A 25,030-nucleotide genomic window follows, 5' to 3' on the forward strand; every position below is an offset into this window, starting at 1 on the left:
GCGTTGGCTCCCAATTAAAAATTAACCCCCCCATTTTTTGGAATTTCATTCCTCAAATTCTTGAATCTATCGGCAAAGTGATTAGGGTTGATCATTCTTCGAATCTTGCCCCCACCTGGATGCCAAAGTCCTAGTATCCTTTAATCCTGGCATTGATATCCCTAGATTTCTTGAAATTAAACTTTGAGACGACACCTTCACTTGTGTTTTAGAAACCCTAGGGGGGTTGAACTCTTGTTTCCTGTCTAAGCGGGAAGGTCACATCAGACGATCATGTCCTATTCTCTCGACTAAGAATAAAAATATTGGTAACCCCACTAGAACCGCCGCTAATAAAGATGGTTTTGCCCCCTTCAATACTTCCTCCAAGAATGAAGAATCTCCACCTATCCGGGATAAACTGGACTCTCTCAATAAGGCCATTAATAATGTGATGGCTAGTCTCTTGAAAATTCAAACGGTTAACCCCCCTATTATTGAAAAAGATGCAGACTTCAGTTCATTTACTGCAGACCCCCCTCCCCACTCGATTGTTTTTGCTGCCATCTCCCAAATGGAGGGAGTTGAGGGCTCTGGCTTCCAGGTGGTCTCTAGAAAGAACAAGAGGACAAAAAAGAAGAATGCCCAACAATTGCCTTTAGAAAAAATCAGGGCTAGAGGGCACCAAAAATCATGTACTTTTGAGACATGCATGGAAGAGGATGAATGTAGGCCCCCGCCTAAGACTCTAGTAATGAACAGTCCTGACAAGCACTCTCATTTCAAGTCAATTGTTAGGACTTTTGAAGGGATTAATCATGGAGGTGGTGATAATAGAAGAAGGGATGCAACCCCCCTCCGCCCCATGCGATACTCAGGCTGCTCCTACCTCTAATCAGTTCCAAGCCTTAGATAATTTATCCAATTTGACCTTAATTCAGACTGGCATTGAGGATCCCCTCGGGGTTGGAGATTGTGCCCCTCCTTCTATTGTCATTGCCTCCCTGGATTCTGTCCCTATGAAACCGAAGTCCCTGATTGATGATGATAATGTCTTCTATGAGGTTATCTCGGTTGCTCCAATGATTGATGATCCTAAATCTATTTTCCCATCTAAGACAGACCTATATGAGGGAGATTCCCCTAAAGAAACCTCCTCAGTTGAAATTCATGAGTCTGAGGTTGAGACCGATTTAAGATCCAACTTGTCTATTATTAGTGGTGAGGGATTGAGGGATAATGATAATCTGAATGAGGAAATATCTGAAACCGAAGTGCTCATTAAGAGGAAAAGAGGTAAGTCATTAGGCTCTAAAAACAAGCTCTCTCCCCTACATAAAAATTCTAACCCAAAGGCTAGCTTCCCCAAGTGCTTTAGCAGCTTTAAGGCTGACAAGAATGAAAATTAACTATTTGTCCTCCATGAAGTGCCTATCTTGGAATATCTGGGGGTTAGAATCCCCATACAGGAAATATATGGTGAGACGAATGCTCAATTAGCATAAAGACTTGGATTTTGCCTTGCTCCAGGAGGTCAAAGCCATTAGTTTTTCATTGGAGGTCAATCTTAACTTTATTTGGAGGAACGCCCTCAAATTCTTCACCAAGCATGAGAAAGGCAAAGAGGGAGCTGCTGTTCTTGTTAACCCTACATGGAGAAACTCTATCCTTTGCTCAAAAATTTCCCCATGCAATAGAATTGTTTGGGTTACCTTCCAGCATGGTGACTCTTCCTTTGGGTTGTGCACCATTTACGCTCCCAATGACTATAGGGGTAGATTTGACCTCTAGCAATGACTTACTTCACTCCCTGACATTCCGTGGATCCTGGGGGGAGATTTCAATGTGATTGAGCATAAGGAAGACAAAGTAGGAGGAGCCATCGTTGACCGGAAAGGGGGGGAGAAGCTTCATTGGGATAGATTGAAAAGCATGAAGAGACTCTTTGATCCCTTGGAAGGTTTAAAACAAGTCTATAAGGGCATCTGGTTTACCTGGTGCAACTATCAAAAAGATGGCAACAAGATCTTTTCCAGACTGGACAAATTTTATACCAATAAAGATGTCTTTTCTTTTATCCCAGATCAACAAGGTTGCCCGATGGTTGTTAGGCCCTCCTCCCTTTCTAACCATCACCCCATTTTTGCAGATATTGCCCTTAGGAACTCAAACAATCCCATTAATAAGTTGTGGAAAATTCATTCTGAACAATAAGACTCTTAAAGATCACGATGTCTTAGTTGCTATCCATATTGTGAGGTGTTCAATAAGTGGAACTCTCAAGGTTTTTCTAATATCCATAGATGGAATACCTGAGTAACTAGTTGGCAGAAGATTATTTGTACCATTGGCAAGAAGAAGGCCAAGGATGCCAGGCAGGTAGAGCTTATCCTATCCTCTAACCTGCATAAGGTAGAGCAAGAAATTCAAAATGATCCTAACAACTATCACCTTACCCACTTGGTGGTGGTGGCTAGAGATAAGCTCAAAAATCATCAACATGATAGAGCCTTGGGAGCCCGAACTAGAGCTAGGATGTTATGGCTATCTCAAGGGGACAAAGGCTCTAAATTATTCTTTAGCCTTTTGAAACAAAAGCAGTGTAAGGAAAAAATTGACAAACTTTGGGTGGACGGTAGGGAAGTTTCTATTGGTGAGGAAATCTTGAGTGAATTCTTCAACTTTTACAAGTTGTTGTTTTCCTCAGAGGACTCTCCTGCTTCCATGATTGCTAGGGACAAATGTCAGGCTCTTATACTCAATATTTTATCTCCCAAAGAAGACAAGACTCTTAGTAGACCCTTCTCGACTGAAGAGATAAAAAGAGCCATCAACTCCCTTCATAATGATAGAGCCCCCAGACTGGATGGACTTACCATTGAATTTTATAAGGTCAATATCACCTGGATTGTTGATGACTTGCTTGGGGTCTATAATGAAGCCTCCAAGTCAGGGTCTTTGGGAGCTAACATCAATAGAGGACTTATCAAGCTCATTCCCAAAGAAGGGAACAAGGCTCTTATAAAAAAACTGGCACCCTATTACACTACTTAATGTTTCCTATAAGATGCTTGCTATTAGACTAGAGAATATCCTGCCCAAGTTTATCCGTTCCACCAAAACTGGATTTGTTAAAGGGAGATACATCTTGGAAAATCTTATTACCATATGGGAGGCTATGGAATGGGCTAGACTCTCGAATCAAAATATGGCCATGTTCTTACTGGACTTTGAAAAGGCCTACGATAGGATTGAATGGAACTTTATCTCCACCATGCTTAAAGCCTTTTGATTCCCTGAGATCTTTTGCCATTATGTTCGGGTTCTTCTTAGGGTTGCTCATGCCCAGGTGGAAGTGAATGGGATGATCTCGCAGCCCTTCAAGCTTAGTAGATCTATTCGACAGGGGTGCCCTCTAGCCCCTGCCCTTTTTGTAATAGCCTTTGATGCTCTATTTTACCTGCCTAGGGACAACTCTCTCTCCCCTAAGGTTAGAGGAATCTCCGTTTTAGATAAATTTGAGATGCTTAACATCCAATTTGCAGACGACACTGTAATCTTCTTTGAGTTATCCAAGGAGAACTTGAATGCTTTATCTTCCAAGCTCACTCTATTATGTGACGCCTCAACGATAAATATCTCTCAAACCAAATCTACTATGCTTGGATAGATTGAGCGATCTCCAGATTGGCTCTCCACCTATGGGTTTCAATGGAAAGGACCGAACACAATTGTGAGATATCTGGGGATTCCTTTTTCTATCTCTCCTTGCCTTAAGGATATGTGGGCATGGGTTAAAGGCAAGATTGACTCCAAACTTACCAAATGGAACAAACACTATCTCTCACTGGTAGGGAGAATGCAAGTATGTCAGAAGATCGTGTCCTCTGACAGTATATACTATGCGTTTGTTTGGATGTTTAGTAACTACTAAATTAATGAGCTATAGAAAACCATTAGGGATATCTTGTGGTTGGATGGTAGAGGTCACAAAAAATCCCACTCTGTCAAATGGGAGTGGTGTTGTATGGACAAATCTATTGGAGGGCTGGGTCTTAAGGATCTGAAAGTGCAAGGGATTGCACTTGCTACCAAATGAATTTTCATGCACTGGAAGGTAATTAACCTTAGAAAGTACTCATTCGTAATAATATCAAGTTGGGTGTCCCCAAGAAGGCTAAATCCTAGAAGTTCCTCCCTATTAGTGTTCTGCTAGCTGGATCTTTCTCAGTCTCTACCGTAGGCTCTGTTGTCTTTAAAACTATTTGGAAAGCATGAGAAAACATTAGATTTAGCATTGGCAATAGTTGGATCAGCCGAGATAACCAAGTCTATGGGGAAAGATCAATCTGGTGGAACTTAATCCACAATGGTAAACCTCTCACCCTCACTCAAGGTTGCTCAACCAAAAAGTGGGCCAGTAAAGGTATTTGTTGTCTTAAAGACATTATAGCTAATGGTGCTCTCATCTCATGGGATGATCTCTCTGGGAAGCATCAACTCCCTATATCTAATAAAAGGACTTATAACATAATGTGTAATGCCTATGATCTCTTGCAGCTTCCTAAAACATGTGATGTGAATGAAGATCAGTTTATCTCCTTCTCATGGATTGATGGAAGCCGCTTGGTAATTTGAAACCTATTTCTATCTATAAAACTCTCTCTTATAATGACAATATTCTTAATCATGTTAATGATAACTGGTATTCAAATCTCTCACATGCTCAATGGAGTAATATCTTTAAGGCTCTCTAGAGTTCTCCACTAGCTCCCAAGAAAAAAATGTTCAAATGGTTGCTAGTGCTTGATAAGATGCCTATTAGATCTGATTATAGTAAAGAAGAATTGTGCACTATATGTAAAGTTAAGGAATCCAGTAGACACATCTTTTTTTATTGTATTATAGGTAAGGAAGTATGGCTTATGTTTGGTTTTACTCTTCCGATTCATAGTTGCATACTTGATGTCGTTACTGGGTGTATTAAAGGCATTAAGAAAGACACTAACCTGTTATGGAATCTGCTATCTAGTGAAATTCTTTGGTATTTATGGAAAATTAGGAACTTAGAAAAATTTCAAGGGCAAGAAAGGTCCCTTACTGAGTATCTTCAAAGACTCACTTTTCATTCTATTTTCTCACAGGTTACCATGGTCATTAGGCTGAATAAGGGGAAGTTTTGTAGATTTCTCACAGACGGGCACATAAGAATCTTCATATTTAAACTCTCTCATGGCTACACCTGGGGAAGGATGAATGTTGAACTAACACCCTTTGTCAACGCCATAGATGCTCTTATGGAAGAAATCAGAGGTAACGGTCAAGTGGTTTGACAATAGATGGTCCAGTTTGCTAGAATGTTGGATGATTGAAGGCTGGTGTGAATGGAAGGACATTCAGGATGGATCACTTGGATTTAGCACAGAACCGTCTCATGGTGGTTATGTTTAGATGGACAAATTTTTGTTTATACTTCCATAGCTATATAGATAGGCAGATTTTGTACATGACTCTGTAGTTATATAAACTTGTATATTGTGTAAGGCTATTTTTTGTCTTAGCGTGTACTTTCTGGGGTAGGGAGGTGTTTTGTCCTAATCTGTACATTTTCTCTAATGTAATTGCATATCTGGAGGGATACCATGACACTTTGATGAAGCTCTAATATGGCTATTGTACCTCAATTTACTCTCTATATTCAATATAAGATATTTTATTTGAAAATATAAATATGAAGTTCATCGAAACAATGTTGGAGTGCAGCAAAGCTCTTCCCAAATGTTAGCAACTATTTAGTTATAATAGTATATGATGCCAAATAATTATAAGATTTATACAAGCAACAATGATATATATTGGTAAAGAGGTAAGCATATTTTACAACATAAATGTCACAAAGTTTGAATGTGTTGCTAGTGTCTCCATGTCTTGGTTTTTAAAATGCAAGAGGCAACAAAAACATAGAAAATTGTTATGTTATGGTTATGGTGATATTAAAGAGGGTTTGAAAAAAAAATTGTTGAATATTGTTGTAGAACAAACTACATGTATCCATGTTGGTTGATAATTTTGTAAAGTGGGGAAGTTGACAAAATTGTGGTTTCAGTCATAGAACGTGAGATAACAAATTCTCCTAACTATAAGGGAAGTCTCCCCCTTTGATAATTACTCTAACTTTCTTGTAAGAAAAATCTAATTACTAAGCCTATTATAATCTTGGGTGTTACACCATCTCATTCTCTTATTTCGGAATAGATGTTTATCCTTTCCACTCTTTTCAGAAAGGATATTACTATTGGCTCAGTTTCTCATTGCGTCAAAAGATCGATCTATTAATGCCCGATAGAAATTGTAGAGATGTGGATCACACGGGAGGCAGTTAGTCCCTTTTTACGAATCTCAAGGGGAGTGTTTTACCATTTTGCCAACAATCTCCCCCTTAGTGTTACCCGAGGGGATTTGAACCCGTGACCCAACACTTTGATACCATTTGTTGGCCTAGTTTGTCATTGCATCAAAAGACCGATCTATCAACACCTGATACAAATTATAGAGATATGGTTTGTTCGAGAGGTGGTTAGTCCCTTGTCACGAATCCTGAGGGGAGTGCTGACCATTTTGCCAACAATTACAATTTAGAGCAATAATAATTTAAACAACATTAAAATTCTTAAGAAACAACTTAGGAGCATACATATGAGATTTACAAGTAAGAAGAAAAGTTTCTATGAAAGCACAAAGTCTTTCATTGCTTCTTGGGGTGAGAAAATAATGGTGAAGCTCAAAGTATTTGACTCACTATTATCTTATCAACTGTTTCATAGTAACTTTTGTAACACAAATAACTTTTTGTCAAATGTCAAAATAAAGCTCAAAGTCTTTATAATGTTATTTTTATACAAAATCACAAGATATACTTAGTATGAGGTAACAATATAAAGCTCAAAGTCTTTATGATGTTGTCCTCCAACAAGTTCTACCCTATCAATTTTGAAGTGTGGCACAAAGTCTACACAACCAAATTTATTCTACTCTTTCACAATATCCCTATAAATTGCTTATACTCAATTATTTCAATTACCATAACAAGAATTTGACATAAGAACACTCTCACCATGGAACACAATGAACTCAACACAAAGTTTGAGTGTCAAATATGCTTTCTTTATTGATTGAATTAATAAAAATCACAAATGAACTCAAAGTTTCACTTTTCTCACTTCGACAGAGTCGAGTTGCATGTAGATAAAAGATGAATATTACAAAGAGTTCCCTCATATATATAGAGGAGAGGTTATGAGTAAAACTGGGAAAGTTACAACTATGACCGAATCAAAAGAAAAGTTCGATTTGACTTAGGACTTGTGCAACCGTACATGTAAAATTGTATATACAAAATGAAATTTTCATTGTCGATTGGAATTGCAAAAATGTACCTACAACTAGCAAGCATGAAAAATGATTGTGTCTAGTTCTCCATCTTGAGCATCATGATATCTATTTTTCTTCAAGAAATCTTTGAACTTCTGGAGAGCAACTTGTAATTTTGAATCCTCCGGTTCATCAACATGACCTGAGATGACTTGAGCTTGTGCAATTGAGTTAGTCAAGTTGGATTAATTATCTTTGGATTTCTTCAATATAGTTACCAAACTATCCAATATAATGTGGATTTCTATTAATTTATCAATTGATGACAGAGTGAAATCAACTCTCTCGACTTCAGATTTTACAAGCAAACTAAAGTCATGTATGACTAGATCTAGGGGTAGTAGCTTATGATCTTGGTCAAGCAACTCACAAGGAAGCTTATCAATCTTGTTAATGATATTTTTTACTATTTTTTACCCAAACCTTTTGCCTCCTCTAGATCTTCAATTACTTGCTCTAAAACTTCCATATGATGCTTTAGTAACTCTTTGTATTGGACATACATTTTCTTGGAATGAATCACATCATGGTCAATGAAAACATCTAGAGAGAAGTCCCTGAGTTTTGTCTAGGCATCAAAATCCTTCTCATGAGTAGTCATTGCCTCCAAGAAAACTTTAAGTGTTGTATCCAATTCAGATTGAACACTTTGCACATTGTTGATCAATTTTGTGGTGAAACTCAAAAGGTGGGTTCCTTAACTGATTATCTTATCCATACATTCTCTAGTTGCTTTACCTTGTGAGGTAACCCACTCGTCTTTCTTTATGACTTGTTCATCAACCGATTAAGTCACTAGCTAAATCACCTCAGAAGAATTTGTGATCTTAATTAACACGATGGTGAGTTGTTCCACTTGTTCCTTAAGCTTATCTTTTTTAACCTTTTCTTCATTGTATTTGGCCATAAGAGCATCAAAATTCCAATGAGCATCTTCCATTGTACCTTAATGGGTTTGCTTCCTAAGGTCAACCCTCCTTATCACATAGTCCTCCGCTTGGACTTCACTTATATTTTTATCAAGAGGAGGCTCAACAAATTCCACATACTTGTTGGCACTATCTATCTTAACCCTTGAGATGGTCGTGGCTTTCGTTATGGTCTTTGGATTGATAGGCACTAGTTAACCAAAATTAAAATCATTAGGACATATAGTCAGTTTCTTCCTCTTAGAAGTATTAGAAAGCAACAAAGGTGGCAAGACAAAATCATCATCAGCACCTATAGCCAATGGTTGGGAAGAAGTTCCTTGACCTTAAACAATAGTAGTTACAATTGGAGGAGTGAAATTCATAACAAAAGATGGGTTTTCAGCAACTGATAGATTTGGCAACGACCCCATATCTGACATGAACTTATCAAAGTCCTTAAACATGGATGTAAATACTTCAGACAAAGTTTGGAAAGTGGATAAAATATTTTTAATGTTATCTCAAGGAGTATCTAAGACAAATTCACTAGTAGAAGAAGAAACAATAGGAATAGTCACATTAGGACAATCTGACACATATTAAATAGTGGACCCAAATGGTATGGATTTGGAAACATGAACCTGAGAGGAAGTGGCAACTAAAATAGGACTTGATACTTGTGTAACATGATCTTCTATGTATCCAAAGTTAAGTGCATAGGGAAATCTTTGGTAAACCTTGTTCATCAAATTCTTCTTCTTCTTGCTCTTCTTGATGCTATTGTTCCTCCTCAAGTTGGTCCACGTCAATAGGTTCTTCCTCACATTTACCTTCTTCTAGTTCTTGTTATGTGCTCTTGTTGAGAACCAAATGTGGAGTACTTATCTTGTTCCTTTCCTTTACTCATTCCTATAGTGAACTTGTGCTTGGGAGGTTTAGGAGAAGAAAAATGATCTTGCATATTCTTTGTTCTTAGTTTTGACCTCTTTCCAATAGGTCCAATAGTATCAACCTCAAATCCAATGACAAATGGCTTCAGCTGGATTCCCTTTTGTGCTAGCCAAATATTGGTACTAGTGAGAATCCTCTGAAATTTTGTCTTTATAGAAACCACCTCCTTCTGAGACCATTGGATGAAAGGGAGAGGAGTTTTCGCAATCTTCTTATTTTCATATACTGGGTCTAAGACATTACCTTCATCAACCAAGTCATCAGGAATATCAGCCAAGTTGAGATTGATTATTTGATCTTTTATGAGGCGACAATAGTCTAATCTCCTGATATCTTCCTCAATTCTGTATTCAGCCCAAATATCTTCAACTCTGAACATGAGTGTAGTTCTTTTTTGGTTTGTTCTTCATACCTTTATGATCAAAATTATTCCTCGACTTGAATTTCCTCATTGTCACTCTTCTCATCTCATCCTCCATAGCTCTTGTTTTGAAAATGGAGTTGATAGATTATATCCCAATAGACAAAGTAAACTTGAAACCTGTTTTATGAGAACTAGATTGTTTCTCATAAACTACCACCATTTGCCTTGCCAACTCCATCAAAACAAATTCATCGGATGAGTACCTTGGGAGAATGAAAGGCTTATCATTATAACTTCTTATCCTTAGATAACTGAAGGTAGGAAACTGTAAAAATATACATCCATGTTGATTGACAACTTCCCAAGCCTCGTTAGAAACCCTATTCTTCTCAAGTTTCTTATCAAATATACACATATATGAACCCAAAAAGGCATCATTAACTCTTCTAAAATGATAGAAACTTTCTTTCTGAGGATTAATTGACAATAGTGTTTTCAAACTAGGAATTGCCTTCTATCTCCTTCTGAGGACAAACCTACAAAATTCCTTGTAGCGACAACAAAATACACCAAGTAGGAAGTCCTGTAGAACTTCAAAGTGGTAGGTTCCTTAGTGAGCTTCTCACACAAGGCATCATTGATCTACTTACCTCAGAAGATCTTCTTATTGTTTTGTCTGATGATATGAATGTATTGATACATCCACTCATAGTATGTATTAGAAGTGGGAATCCCTTTCACTCTATTGAGAAGAGTAATCAAATCATTCACCTCCTTCTTGAAATCACTTTGCAGAAAGGTCTTCGGCCACCTGGAAATTGTAGGCCTAGGAGTCTTCAACCAATTGTCATTGATATTCCTTATGCATTTCTCAGAGTGTTTCTCGGAATAGGCCTCGGTAGACTTAATATCAATATCTACATATTTCCTTATACTAGGACACTTGAACAAGGAGTCAAAGAAATACTTGTTCAACATTATCACTTTCTTTCCATCTACATCCTTTACACTTTGGCTCATAGGATCTAAGTGATTCACCACTACAAGCATGAACTCTAGATTTTGAGTTGACATTGGGAAGGTTGCTACTATTAATGGTAGGTTCCATTAAATAGTAGTATGGAGGATTCTCAACCCACCTTAGCAACTCATCAATATCCATATGGCCTATCTTTGTGTCCCTGATATTTGTGATATTTGATGCCACAGTACATGGTGGAAAGACTGGATGAGGGTCTTGTATTTTGAACTTTAATATTTTCTTTCCTAGAGATGGTTCCAACATTTGAAATAGATTGAACTGCATCAGGTTCAAAAAGGTTCTCCAGAATTAGTGGAAAAAACATCTTTAGTATTGATAAATCTTTAATATTGGAACAATTCTTAATTTAATTTTTTTTAAAGTTTTAAGTGTTTGAAAATTGATGTGTATCTGGTCGACAAACCTAAACAACACCACAAAACTAAAAGGAAGTATGGTTCAAGTTCGTCGACCCGATCCACACCAAAGGATGATTGGTAATGCAAAATGATAACCATTGTAGGTCGTGCTTGTCGACCCAATCCTACACCAAATGACATGGAAATGGTGTAGCATTAGCCTTGCAAGCCCTAACTACGCTAAACGAAATAAAAAAGATGTGGCCAAGAAAAAGGTGAATACGAGGTCATGGAAAGAGTGTAGCATCGGGCTTGCAGGCCCTAACTACAACAAATGACATGAAAAAGATGCTGCCAAGCAAAAGGTGAATATGAGGGCATGGACCAGAATCATACCACAATGTGATGCATTGTGATGTGATTCAGAGCTATGAGTTCAAATCACCAAGGGAAAAACAAAATAAAAAGATAAGAATAAAGGATTTCAAAGGCCACATGCCTAATTTCATTAAAACCCTTAGCTTAAAAACAAAAGCAAAATAAATGAAAAGGGAAAAATAATTTAAATGCAACATACTTGCAAAGACGGCTTAGGCCAAGATAAAAAGTGAAGAACGTGAAGAGCTTTACCTTGAAAACCAAAGGAACGAGGTAAAACTAAAAACTAGAGCTATACAAATGGATTTAAAGGGGCAAAAAGCGTCCCATTAAATCTTGAATTAGAAATCATAAATGCACTAAGGCTTGGGAATTAAAGAGGTGCAAATCAGGTCTATGAACCCAATTTGTACCTAAATGTGCTTTTCAGGTTCATAAACCCAATTTACACCTAAATGAACAAATCAAGTGTTGTGTTGGGTTTAAGGTCCAACAATGCACCTAAAAAACCCAAAAAACAAACTAACTCTAAAAATGATCCCAGAGATAAATTAAAACACTTGGAATCAAAATGAGCTTAGAGCCTATGGGCCACAATTTTGGACAAAAATTGTGGGGGTTATCCCAAAATTGCACTCAGTTGAAATTGGGATAACAATCCAATGTAAGATTAATAAGGTAAGCAGTAGGTCTATTTAAAGAAAGAAAAGAAAGAAGGTACTGGAGTTGATTTTTGCCAAAAATTTGGAGGTTTAGTTGTGCTTAATGGTCTAGATTTTGGGGTGTTTGATTTAATTTTGCAAACGTAAGTTTACTGTTCATTTCCATAAGACAAATTACTTTTGCACTTTTACACCAAGCTTACTTGCATGCCAATTTCAATTTCTTTACAATATTCTTCAAAAACTTTTTACTATTACATTAGGAAGATAAGGGATAATTCACTAGATTCAATCTCCACACAAAGATGATTGATTGAATTATGTAGTGCAAAAGTGACAAAGAATCGATTATAACTTGAGATTTGAATATGGGAAGAGGTTGTGCACCTGGATTTGGCAGTAAAATGTCAAGACAAATTCGCCCTGCAAATTTGACGAAAAGTTGTCCAGACTATGGCGGGAATGTACATGATCCTTCGAAAAATCCATGAAACGAAAAGGGTTTTTCCACTTCTATAAATGAAGCTCGAATCTGAAAGTACAACTGCACATCTACAAATTACACACAAAAAAGAGAGGGAAATGTGTTGGGATTGGGGGTTTGCCCAAATTTGGAATTAACCAAGTAATGAAAGAAAGTACTTGCAAGTAGATGTAAATGAAAGATTAAATTGTAGATCACCTTGAGGGAGGTTGTAGTATAAATGTTGATAGAAATGCTTGTAAGAAACTGTATGTTGAAATCAATCTCCTCTTCAATGGTTAAATCCTTGACTTGAATGCAACACCTAGCCTTGAAGGGAGACTTGAAAATGCTCAATTTTGGAAAAGATTGCTTGAATGCTTGAATGCTTGATCTCTTATGCAACTTGAATCTCACCAACTTCGACCTATCCAACCTCTACAAATAAGAGAGAAAATTCCTTCTTAAATACATGTTTGAAGGATTTGAATTTCATCACGGGCCAACATCGAGGAGATTTCCTGCTCACTGCACAACCCGCAATGCATGCTCTAAGAAGGTCCTGCCCCAAAATAGGGTAGGGACAAGGGCGTGACGCCCCTGTCCTGGGAGGAAAAGGGTGCCACTCTCCTATCCAAGGGGGGGCAGGGGCGCCATGCCCTCGTCCTACCCCTATCTCTAAGGCAGAGTGCAAACAGAGTGAGGCAGAGGCCAAAGAAGAAGTTGTTTTCGCAAGAAAAGCACTCTCTGATCTCTGATCAAGTTAGAGGATTAGAGTTCGCATGCGTGAGGACCCTAATACAGTCGTAAATTTCTAGGGTCGCAATTTTATGACACTACATTTAGCCCCCACTTTAGTAGGAGTATAAGCGTATGCCGATACTGTCAATAAAGTACAAGGAAACAATATTGAAAGACTTTCACCACTTCAAGGAGGCAAGATGCGCCAAGCCCCAGTGGACTTAGGATCTTATGACTTTGATTGACAAAGTAAAAGGGAAGATCGAGAAGGGGAGAAACATGGCTACAAGTAGCAAAGTTCCCTTCACTATAAGTCATGAAAGTAAGTATAAAAAGATTACAAAGCAAAGCAAAGTTCACTAAGTAATTCTAGGTATCACAAGAAGGAAAGTATGCGCGGAGTGCATGCCCCCACGTTAAAGCGATCGCACGTACCTTATCGGGGGTGATTGCTTTAAGATAGGATACACCCAAAAAGAGAAAATAAAGGGAGCACGTTATCGTAAGGATTTAGCCCCCAATCGAGGTATAAACCCAAGGATAATGAACACAAAACATGAGGTAGTGTCACTTTCCTCGAAATCAGTATGTTGTATGATAACTCATGTATATCACATATCTATATGCATTTAATAATCTTCATTCCCCAAAGAAGGACACTACCTTAGAAGAAAGAGAAGAGAGGATGTCTTTTGAGTCAACATGAAAGAGACCAAGAAAAGATCTCAATATTTTGCATCAGCCCCAAGTAGACATTAAGGGAACAATAGAAGAACAGGGATACACATAGAAGAATAATCACAAAGGAGAAAGAAAGGAGAGAGAGAAATATGTAGTGCTAATATTGCTAATCTAGCACGAGATTCGTCTCTCGATCTTGTTGATCACTATTTTAGGAAGGCGAGCAACATGCTAGAGGACTGATATCGAGCGCAACAGATGGAGCTATCACAAGATCCAAACAAGGACTATGTTCATGTTGTAAGTCACTTTGTTCGATTCTAGGAGCTAGGGTAAGGGTTTGTGAAAACTCATCCGATAAATGTTTGTCCACATCAACATACTCATACTCACTATCATATGCATTAGGAGTTGTATTACCATTATGAATAACATTTTCACCCATTTCTTCATCAAATTTTAGAGAAAGAGGAGAAAGAACACGAATAGGAGTAAAACCAACACATGATTTATGCAACTTGTGATTTGGAGATGTTGGTTGAACATCTTGCTTAGGAGAAAAGGGAATCATATCAACTGTTGGAGTCTGAGGGGATTGGGTATTTTGAGGGATAGCTTCACGATCTCGAACACGATGTCTTCATCGGTGTTCTCTCACACAATTATTCTGTCGAGTCTTAGTTGAAGGCTGAGAAGGAGGAGGATCATTTGAATAAGTAGGAATGGTTTGCTCCTTTATAGTGGAAGGTTTGGGTTGAGGTCTTTTTGGTTGAACAATAGGAGAGGTAGGCCTCTTCTCTTGATAAGAGGAAGGAGGTGGAATTGTGCCATAGAGAGGAGGAATATTAGGTGTAGGAAGGAGACCAAGTCCATCACGAGGAGGATGAATAGGTCTAACCTTAGGAAGAATATTGGGGTTCTCCTTAAGAGAAGGTAAAGTCACATCTATAGGAGTAGGTGGACAATTTTACTTAGGAAGAAGATTAGTTATATCCGTTAGGGGAAGAACCTCATCTTGAAGAATAATAGGAATGTCAAGTGTTGGTGACCTGGGTTGACTTAAGGATAAGATCATATTATTCTTCCATTTTTTATAAGATTGAAAAAGAGCATCGCTCCTTAATGGAAGAGATTGAAATTGTTTAGGCCAAAAGAGATCAATAGGAAAACCGGGGCTTCTTTTGGATGGACGAAATAAGCTATGGTTCACGGTTATGATTTCTCCATTGTGAGGAAATTTAAGACACTTGTGGATTGGAGAAGCAATACTCTTCATGGAAGATAGCCAAGGATAGCCCAACTTCACATGAAATTGCTCAGAAGAAGGTATGATAACAAAGTCAACATCCGTGGATTTAGCATGGACTTCAATAGGAAGGGTGATAGAACCAATGGTAGGACAAAAGAAGACATCAAATAACTTCACAACTATATTAGAAGTTCTAGACACATAAATCTATCCACTGAATTAAATAAATATCTAATATTTATTTGATACACTAATATTCCTCTAATAATTAAATTCACATTTAATTCATTCATTCAAACCCCATTATGCTATTTTAATTAAATAAAGTACATAAATTTTTTAAAATTAAAATCCCTATCTATAACCTAGTTATTAAATAAATCTAATTTATTTATTTTCCCTCATTCCTCTCATTTAAATAAATCAATATTTATTTAAAAACACAAATCAAACTCCCCTTTTAAATAAATCAATATTTATTTAAAATCCCACCCCACTTGCATTCTCCTACAAATGCAAGTTGCACCTATTTGGTTGAAATAAAGTAATTTTATTTTAATTAAAATCATTTCTCCTCCACTTGCATTCTCCTACAAATGCAAGTTGCACCTATTTGGTTGAAATAAAGTAATTTTATTTTAATTAAAATCATTTTTCCTCCACTTGTATTTTCCTACATCTCCCACTTGCCTCCTAAACCCCTTCTAGACTCTTCTAATCCATTCCAATTTAGCCTAATTCATCTTCTAATTATTGTCACATTCCTAAGAAAAGAGAAGTCACTTCTCAAAGTGTCAAAGTCTTTGAAATACATTAAAGGCTTTATGTCTTCAACAAGTTAACCCTCAAAGTCTTCCAAACCATTTATGGCTCCTACATAACCATTAATGGTTAACTCAACTCACCCACATGGTTAGATATTTTCCCTCTAACTCAACCCTCATTTAACTCATGGGTCTCTTCAAGCATTCATTGCTTTGACCATGGTTATCCCCATTAACTCTTGCAGAAGAGTTTATCCATTGGATAAAAGCATTACCCTTGGATAAAAGCTTTATCCACTAAGTCAAGCCTAACCAAACCCTCCTAAGGTAACCTTCATGTCATCTCAAGCATTTAATGCTTCTTCCCTCTCCTCTCAAGCCATCTCATGTTGACACTTGCCATCATGGGATTGGGTTGAAAGACATCACATGGATCACAAACCCATCAATCCTGGCCCTTGTTAAGATTACTTAATCTTGACCATCCATTGCCCTATTTACCCTATAAATAGAGCTCTTATTCTTCATTTTCATAATCAAGTCTTTTGTGCATCAAACCTATAGTCATTTTAGAGATCATTTGAAAGCATTTTACATTGTTATTATACTAAGATTCATATAGACTAATTAGGTGCTTTCTCATAGTAAATCATTTATACTTTCATAAGCATTTGTTTTCATTTTCACAACAATCTTGAATCTTCATAAGACATCCATGGATAGTGCTAAAAGATGAGATCTACACTCATGTGGGACTTAGAGAGGAGAGGAACAAGGGAGGAACATCTATGAGCATCCTTGGGAGCATCTTGGGGGGTTTTCTTTCCCTTTTTCATTTATGTATGCTCTTTATTGTGTGCTTTATATCTCTCTTGATATGCATCTTAAGGTTTTTAAGTTCATTTGTGTTTCATTTTGGTTGTAACTAATCTACTAACATTTGAACTTGTCTTTTGTGCCTTGTGTCGCCTTTTGCATTGCATCAGAAGCATCATATAATGGTTTATGCAATCGTAAAGTGAAAAGATATTCTTCAGTTATGATATTAAACCATGCAATAGGGATCAATCAAGGCACCACGACAAGGGATATCCTTAACCTTTTCTACTATATATAAAGGGCCATCGGGTGCCTTAATGGTCTCACTAGGGTCAAATGTAATACAAGGATCCTTAGGAGAATCTTGTGTTTCTACCATATTAACCAAATTTGGAGCCATATAGATGAATGTTTTAGAATAGAGAGAATTAGGCACAATGTCAATAACGTTAAAGGTATGGGATGACGAGGGATCAATACAAATCTTAATATTTTGATAAGGAGGAGTAATTGATTTATTCCCTTTATCATTCACACCTGCCATATATTTAATATTATTATCAATCAAGTCTTGAACCTTATTTTTCAATGCAAAACATTTCTCAGTATCATGAGCAGGTTGACGATGAAATTGGCAAAATGAATTGTTATCAAAATGAGGAGATGCAAGTTTGGAAGGATCAAATTGTTTTATAGGAGGAAGTTTGATAACATTTTTATGCAATAACTGAGACATAATACTATGCAAAGATTCATTCAAATGAGTAAACTGTCTTTCTCTTTGGAAAAAAAATAGAAATAGAAGGCACACCTGTTGTAGCATTCACATGGTTGTTGTTGATTGGATCATTGAACTTGATGAAGCTTTTTGTTGGTTTGAACTTCACAAACGAGTTTTGAACACTCTCCCCCTTATCACTCAGAGCCATAGGAGTGGATTGCTCCATTTGACTCACAACCAGTTGATAATTGTGGATGTTGCACACAACTGTGGAAAACAAGTAAACTCAGACAAAAGAAGCTTTTCCCTGATATCTTTTTGTAAATTAAAAATACAAATTCTTTGAATATAATTATCAGGCACATGAAAAGAAATTTGAGCATATAAATGCTTATATCTACCAATGAAATCAATCACTTTCTCTTTAACACCTTGTTTTCAATGCATTAAATCAGTCAAAGTAATTTTAGGATCAAAGTTGTTTTGAAATTGTTGGACGAAAGACTTTGCTAGTTGCTGAAAGGAAGCGATAGAATAAGAAGGAAGAGAGCAGTACCATTGTAAGGCCTTATCTCTCAGTGTTCTTGTAAACAATTTTGCAAGCAATCATTGATCATAAGCAAAATCAGTACACAAGGTTTGAAATGTTTTGACATGTGTAAGAGGATCACCTTTTTCATTATAGAGTTCCAATTGAGGGATCTCAACATGTTTAGGTGGCACAAATTTAACAATATCAAGAGAAAGTGAGCTCGCAACATCAAATGTGGGTACACTAAACTTAGATCGACTCATGGAAGCAATTTGTTATTGTAAGGAAGACACAGTTTGGGCAAGATTGTTGATTGTCATTTCGGTAGAAGAATTTATGTTAGACATAGGTGATTGAGAAGGCGGTGTGATGTTGTGGAAAGAAGGCATGGACTGAGAATAAGGTAGTGGGACACTATGATAAGTAGGCATCAATGATGATTGGGTAGGAAGAGGGACACTTAAAGGAGGAATAAAGTTGTTGAAGGAATTGCCCCCTTGTGTTACACTTATTGGTTGAGAAATAGTAGGAATACTCATGGAAGACATAGGCAATGACAGAGGATTAAATGAAGAAGAGGGATTACTCATGGAAGGCATAGGCAACAATGGAGGATTAAATGAAGAAGAGGGATTGCCCCCATGACCTATGGTTGTAGGGATGACATTTTGAGTTGAAGTAGCCATGATGTGAGATGTGAAAGTAGGAATACTAGTCATAGGATTAGTCAAAGGAATAGAGGAATTGACTTGTGTTGAAGGTTGTGAGTAACCTAGGGTTTAGACACAACTCTTTTAGGCATGACATTATAATCAACAATATGTGCAATGCCACGTAATATATCAATTCCATTTTTATCACTTTGAAGCATGCACTTAAGACCTTCAATTAATGGAAGAGTTTCACTATTAGGGTATTCTTGGGACATCCATTGTTGAAAGCTATATTGATTGTCCAATGTAGAAAGTTGATCTAAAGAAACCCTAGTTAAAGCTTCTTCATCATGGGATCCATCAATGGGGTAAATTGGCACATGACTAGGATGGGAAGAATTAGCATGATCCTCATTAAAGAAGTCACTCAAATTAGGCTCCATCTCCTCGGTAATTAAACCTTGGGAAGATTTAATTCTAACGCTTCATCTAACAGGGATAGGATAGGTAGGACTAATAGTAGTAAAACTCATGCGCTATCTAAGGGAAAATTTGAATTTTGAATTGTGGAATAAAACTTGCAAAAATTGAGTAATGCCAAATTTAAGAAAATAATGATTACACAATTTGAACTTTGTTAGAGGAAGAGAATGACACAATTTCCAAAAATGAAAGGAAATTGGAATTTTAAAATCAGGGCCAAGGGAACACCACTTAATTTTAAAATCAGAATTTTTAAAATTAGGGCAGACAATGATTAACTTCTTAATTTTTAAAAAAAATCTTGAAAGTTGAAATGTTGAATTTTGAAGGTATTTCCGATTCTAGAGGGTTCAAAAATTGATAAAATCAGCCAATCTTCTGGATTTAAGCTATTAAATATAGTCATAACAGTGTCCCGAAATTTTGGAAAAAAAGCCAAGGACCATGGTGGGAACGCACATGGTCCGATCAACTTTTTTTGAAATTTGCAGGGATAGATATTACAATGATTTTAAAGCTAACCCCAAAAATTTGGCGAATTTTACGATTTCTAGATGGGCAAAATGAAGGCACAAAGGTGAAAATAGGACCCTATTAGTGTTTTGAAAAAAGAGAGTAATTGAAGTGAAATTTTGAAAAGGGTCAAACCTAATGGATAGGGACACCTTGGAAAATATTTAAGAATTTGAATGTAAATGGGATTGATTTGAAATTCACACAAAATCCAATTAATTTTATAAATTAGGGTTTAATGACCTAACCACTCAATCTTGAAATTTGAATTTTGGGAAAAAGGGGGAAACTGAAAATTTGAATTGTAGGAATGAAGACAAATCTGAGAACAATAAAAAATCTGAAAATTAAGTTGAAATCCAATTTTTGCACAAGTACAAGATGATTTTTAAAAATTAGGGTTTTAACAAGTAACCTCTTAATTTTATAAATTTTAATTGTAAATTGAACAAGACAATGATGAAATTGAATTTAACAAACAAAGCAATTTTTTAGATCTCAGATAACCTTAAGCAATTTTTACAAATCACAAGTTCAATTTTAATTTTTAAAACTAGGGTTCTTAATGAATTAACCACTAAATTTGCAGAAATTTGAAACTTGTAAATGAAAAATATGCAATTTTGTTCAAAGGAAAGCATGCAAGACGTCAGGTTCACCAAAATGTAATGGTGGGAAAATGATGAGTGATAGATCAAGAGGAAAACTAACCCTTTCTCTCAAAGAGAGATGAGAGTTTCACTTATTAATTATCCTTCAAACTCTTTTTACCATTAAATTAGGAAGATAAGGGACAATTCACTAGATTATCCTTCAAACTCTTTTTACCATTAAATTAGGAAGATAAGGGACAATTCACTAGATTCAATCTCCACACAAAGATGATAGATTGAATTTTGAATGAATTAAGAATGTTAGTATAATCTCACTTCTTCCTTGTTTGAAATGGAAAGGAATTGATTGAATTATGTAGTGCAAAAGTGACAAAGAATCGATTATAACTCGAGATCTGAATATGGGAAGAGGATGCGCACTTGGATTTGGCAGTAAAATGTCGAGACAAAGTTGCCTTGCAAATTTGACGAAAAGTTGTCTAGACCGTGGCGGAAATGTACACGGTCCTCCGAAAAATCCGCGAAACAAAAAGGGTTTTTCCACTTCTGCAAGTGAAGCCCAAATCTGAAAGTACTTTTGTGCACCTGCAACCTACACAGAAAAGAGAGGGAAATGTGTTGGGATCGAGGGTTTGCCTTTAGATCAAACCCTAGTTTTGGAATTAACCAAGTAATGAAAGAAAGTACTTGCAAGTAGATGTAAATGAAAGACTGAATTGTAGATCACCTCAAGGGAGGTTGTAGTAGAAATGTTGATAGAAATGCTTTTATGAAATTGTATGTTGAAATTAATCTCCTCTTCAATGGTTGAGTCCTTGACTTGAATGCAACACCTAGCCTTAAAGGGAGAGTTTAGAATGCTCAATGCTGGAAAAGATTGCTTGAATGCTTGATCGCTTGTGCAATTTGAATCTCTTGAACTTTGACCTATCCAACCTCTGCAAATGAGAGAGTGAATGCCCCCTTAAATACATGTTTGAAGGATTTGAATTTCATCATGAGCCGACATCGAGGAGATATCCCGTTCACTGCACAACCCACAATGCATGCTCTAAGGGGGGATAGGGGTGCCATGCCCCTATCCTACCCTTGTCTCCAAGGTAGAGCGTGGATAGAGTGATGCGGAGGCCAAGGAAGAAGTTGTTTTTGCAAGTCGAGCACTCTCTAGTCTCCGATCAGACTAGAGGATTCGAGTTTGTGTGCGTGAGGACACTATAATACATACATACATACATACATACATACATATATACATAAACACACACACACACACATATGTATGTATATATGTGTGTGTATACATACATACATACATGCATGCATGCATGCATGCATACATACATATAAGCATACATGTATATATACATATATGTATGCATATACATATATACATACATATATGTATGTATATGTATATGTATGTATATGTATATACATGCATGCATATGTATATATATGTATGTATGTATATATATGTATATATGCATGCATGCATGTATGTATGTATGTATGTATGTATATACATATACATACATACATACATACATACATACATACATACATACATACATACATACATGTGTGTGTGTGTGTACATATGTATGTATGTTTCAAAATAATTTCTTCAAAATATCAATGATATCTAAAAATCATTAAATTACTATATGTGATGCTAAAAATATGGTAAATAGAAGCAAGCATACACATATAACGAGACAATAAAATATAATGAAAAACTTAATTGAAAACTACATTAAAGATGCAAACCATAAAGCCTTCCTTGGAATGTCCCATTTTCCTCTATTCTTGAGGACCTTGAAGGTGTTCGATTGATTGGCTCTCAGCAGAGCAATGACCTCCAAAGTGGCAACTCAAGAGTTGAGTAGCTACTTGATCATGATTGATTATGCAAATGATATGAAATGCACGATCTAAGAAACTAGATTAACATGCTATGATTAATCCAAAATGCTAATTACTAGATGATTGAAATGAAAATGCCTATAGTAATGTTGTTAAAACTATGAATGCAAGGGATCCTCATTGCTCCAAAATGGGGGATATTTATAGGAATTTCAAGGCCAAAGCTGAGGTGGTAGGAATCGATGGTCCAAATCTAATCTGAAGATATCAAGGGCCAAGATTGAGGAAGTTGGAGAAGAGGTTGGAGGAAGGGACACTTGTCATCCCTATGGTGACAAGTGTCAAGGAGCCTTGATCATGAGAGGGCAAGTGTCCAAGGAAGGAGACATGTGGCAAAAGTGCCATGTGTCTCAAGGGGAGAATATCAACACCATAGGAGGTTAGGATGTGCAAGAGGATAGGGTTAGTTAGACCCTAGTATTAGATAGAATGGGTTAGGTTAGAGGGTGGTTTAAAGCTAGGAGCCATGTGCTAATTTGAATTTTTAGAAATTCAAATAATTAGAAAATGATAATTAATCTCAACAAATTTGATTTTGTTAATTTTAATTAGGGATTAGAATATTTATTTACTAGTAGATGAATAAGGGAATTAATCAAATTTACTTGTGAATTCAATTAATGGGGAAGGGGATTAATTAAATAACTGCGTATTTAATTAATTATCTTTAGACCATTTTTAGGTGTATACATTTTGCCCCTCTTTGAAGCAATGTGTGACGAAGCATTGGTTCAAAGAAGACTCGATTGATGATGTTACTGATATTGATTTTGATAGGATGCAGATTTGATCTTGATTTCAATGCGGATTCGGTTTTGATATGATACTGATTTGATTTTGAGATGATAAATCTTGATATGATGCCCTAGATGTTGATTGATAGATATTGATGCGAGAATGCCCCCTCGAGAGATGAATCAGATGATTTTTTCAATGTTTTTGAATTTTTTTGCGATTTTTTAATTTTTTTGATATTGTTACGTTTTTTATGATTTTCCAATATATTTAGAGATTTTCAGAGTTGATCTGGTTCATTTCCCAATAAGAAATTTGAAAACACTACCCTGCCAAGTTGATTAGTTGATTAAAAATTAGTGAAATAAAAATCCCACTTAAATGCCCCATTATGAGTTTAAAAAGGTGAATTCCTTTTATCACTCTTCATTTGTGCACTTCAGTTGTTTGAAAAATTTGCTCTGAAGGAAGGAATGGCGATCTCGTACCACCAACATAGGTTCAAGCGAGTTCAGTGACACGAACGTCCTCCGACCTACGGTCCACCGATACGTACTTCGAGAAAACCCAGCTTTGTAAATTTTTATTTGATTTTTGAAAAATTTAGCCATTTGTAGAAAAAATCATTTTTTAGCATTTTTGCCATGTGGGTTGTTAAAAAAATTATGTTTTCGAGATTGGTTTTTCGAATTATAAAATTGGTTTTCGGGTTTTTTTTTGAAAAGTTTTTAACTCGCATCCCCCAAAAAAAATTATTCATTTATTATGTTTGGTGGTTTTTGAAAATTTTCAATTTTTAAAATTTTTGTTGCATTGGGAGGGGGCGGTGGTGCCATGACGACGCCACCACAAGGGCGGCGAATGCTGCTAGCGCCACCGCGGGCTCCATGGGCGGCGTCGTCAATGGCACCGTGGGCGATGCGGGCAACGTCGTCTACGCCACCGTATTAATGTGATGCTAAAAATATGGTAAATAGAAACAAGCATACACATATAATGAGACAATAAAATATAATGAAAAGCTTAATTGAAAACTACATTAAAGATGCAAACCATATAGCCTTCCTTGGAATGTCCCATTTTCCTCTATTCTTGAGGACCTCGAAGGTGTTGGATTGATTGGCTCTCAGCGGAGCAATGAACTCCAAAGTGGCAACTCAAGAGTTGAGTAGCTACTTGATCATGATTGATTATGCAAATGATATGAAATGCATGATCTAAGAAACTAGATTAACATGCCATGATTAATCCAAAATGCTAATTACTAGATGTTTGAAATGAAAATGCCTATAGTAATGATACTAAAACTATGAATGCAAGGAATCCTCATTGCTCCAAAATGGGGGATATTTATAGGAATTCCAAGGCCAAAGCTAAGGTGGCAGGAATCGACAGTCTAGATCTTATATGAAGATATCAAGGGCCAAGATTGAGGAAGTTGGAGAAGAGGTTGGAGGAAGGGACACTTGTCATCCCTATGGTGACAAGTGTCAAGGAGCCTTGCTCATGAGAGGGCAAGTGTCCAAGGGAGGAGACATGTGGCAAAAGTGCCATGTGTCTCAAGGGGAGATTATCCACACCATAGGGGGTTAGGATGTGCAAGAGGATAGGGCTAGTTAGACCCTAGGATTAGATAGAATGAGTTAGGTTAGAGGGTGGTTAGGTTAGGTGGTTAAAAGTTAGGAGCCATGTGATCATTTGAATTTAGAAATTCAAATAATTAGAAAATGATAATTAATCTCAACAAACTTGAGTTTGTTAATTTTAATTAGGAATTAGAAGAATTGATTTAGATTTGGGGGGGGATTAATTAATTAATCAAAAGGGATATGAAATGAACTATATAAATAAATCATGTAGATTTATTTACTAGTAGATGAATAAGGGAATTAATCAGATTTGCTTGTAAATTCAATTAATGGGGAAGGGGGATTAATTAAATAACTACGTATTTAATTAATTATCTTCCGACCATTTTTAGGTGCATATACTATAAAATATTAACAAAATATAAGTATTTAAATATTAAAAATAAGTGGAAAAAAATCATTTATATTTTTTAAACAATTAAAACTTATTATTT

The sequence above is a fragment of the Cryptomeria japonica genome, chromosome 5 (assembly GCF_030272615.1).
Source record: "Cryptomeria japonica chromosome 5, Sugi_1.0, whole genome shotgun sequence".
Lineage (NCBI taxonomy): Eukaryota > Viridiplantae > Streptophyta > Pinopsida > Cupressales > Cupressaceae > Cryptomeria > Cryptomeria japonica.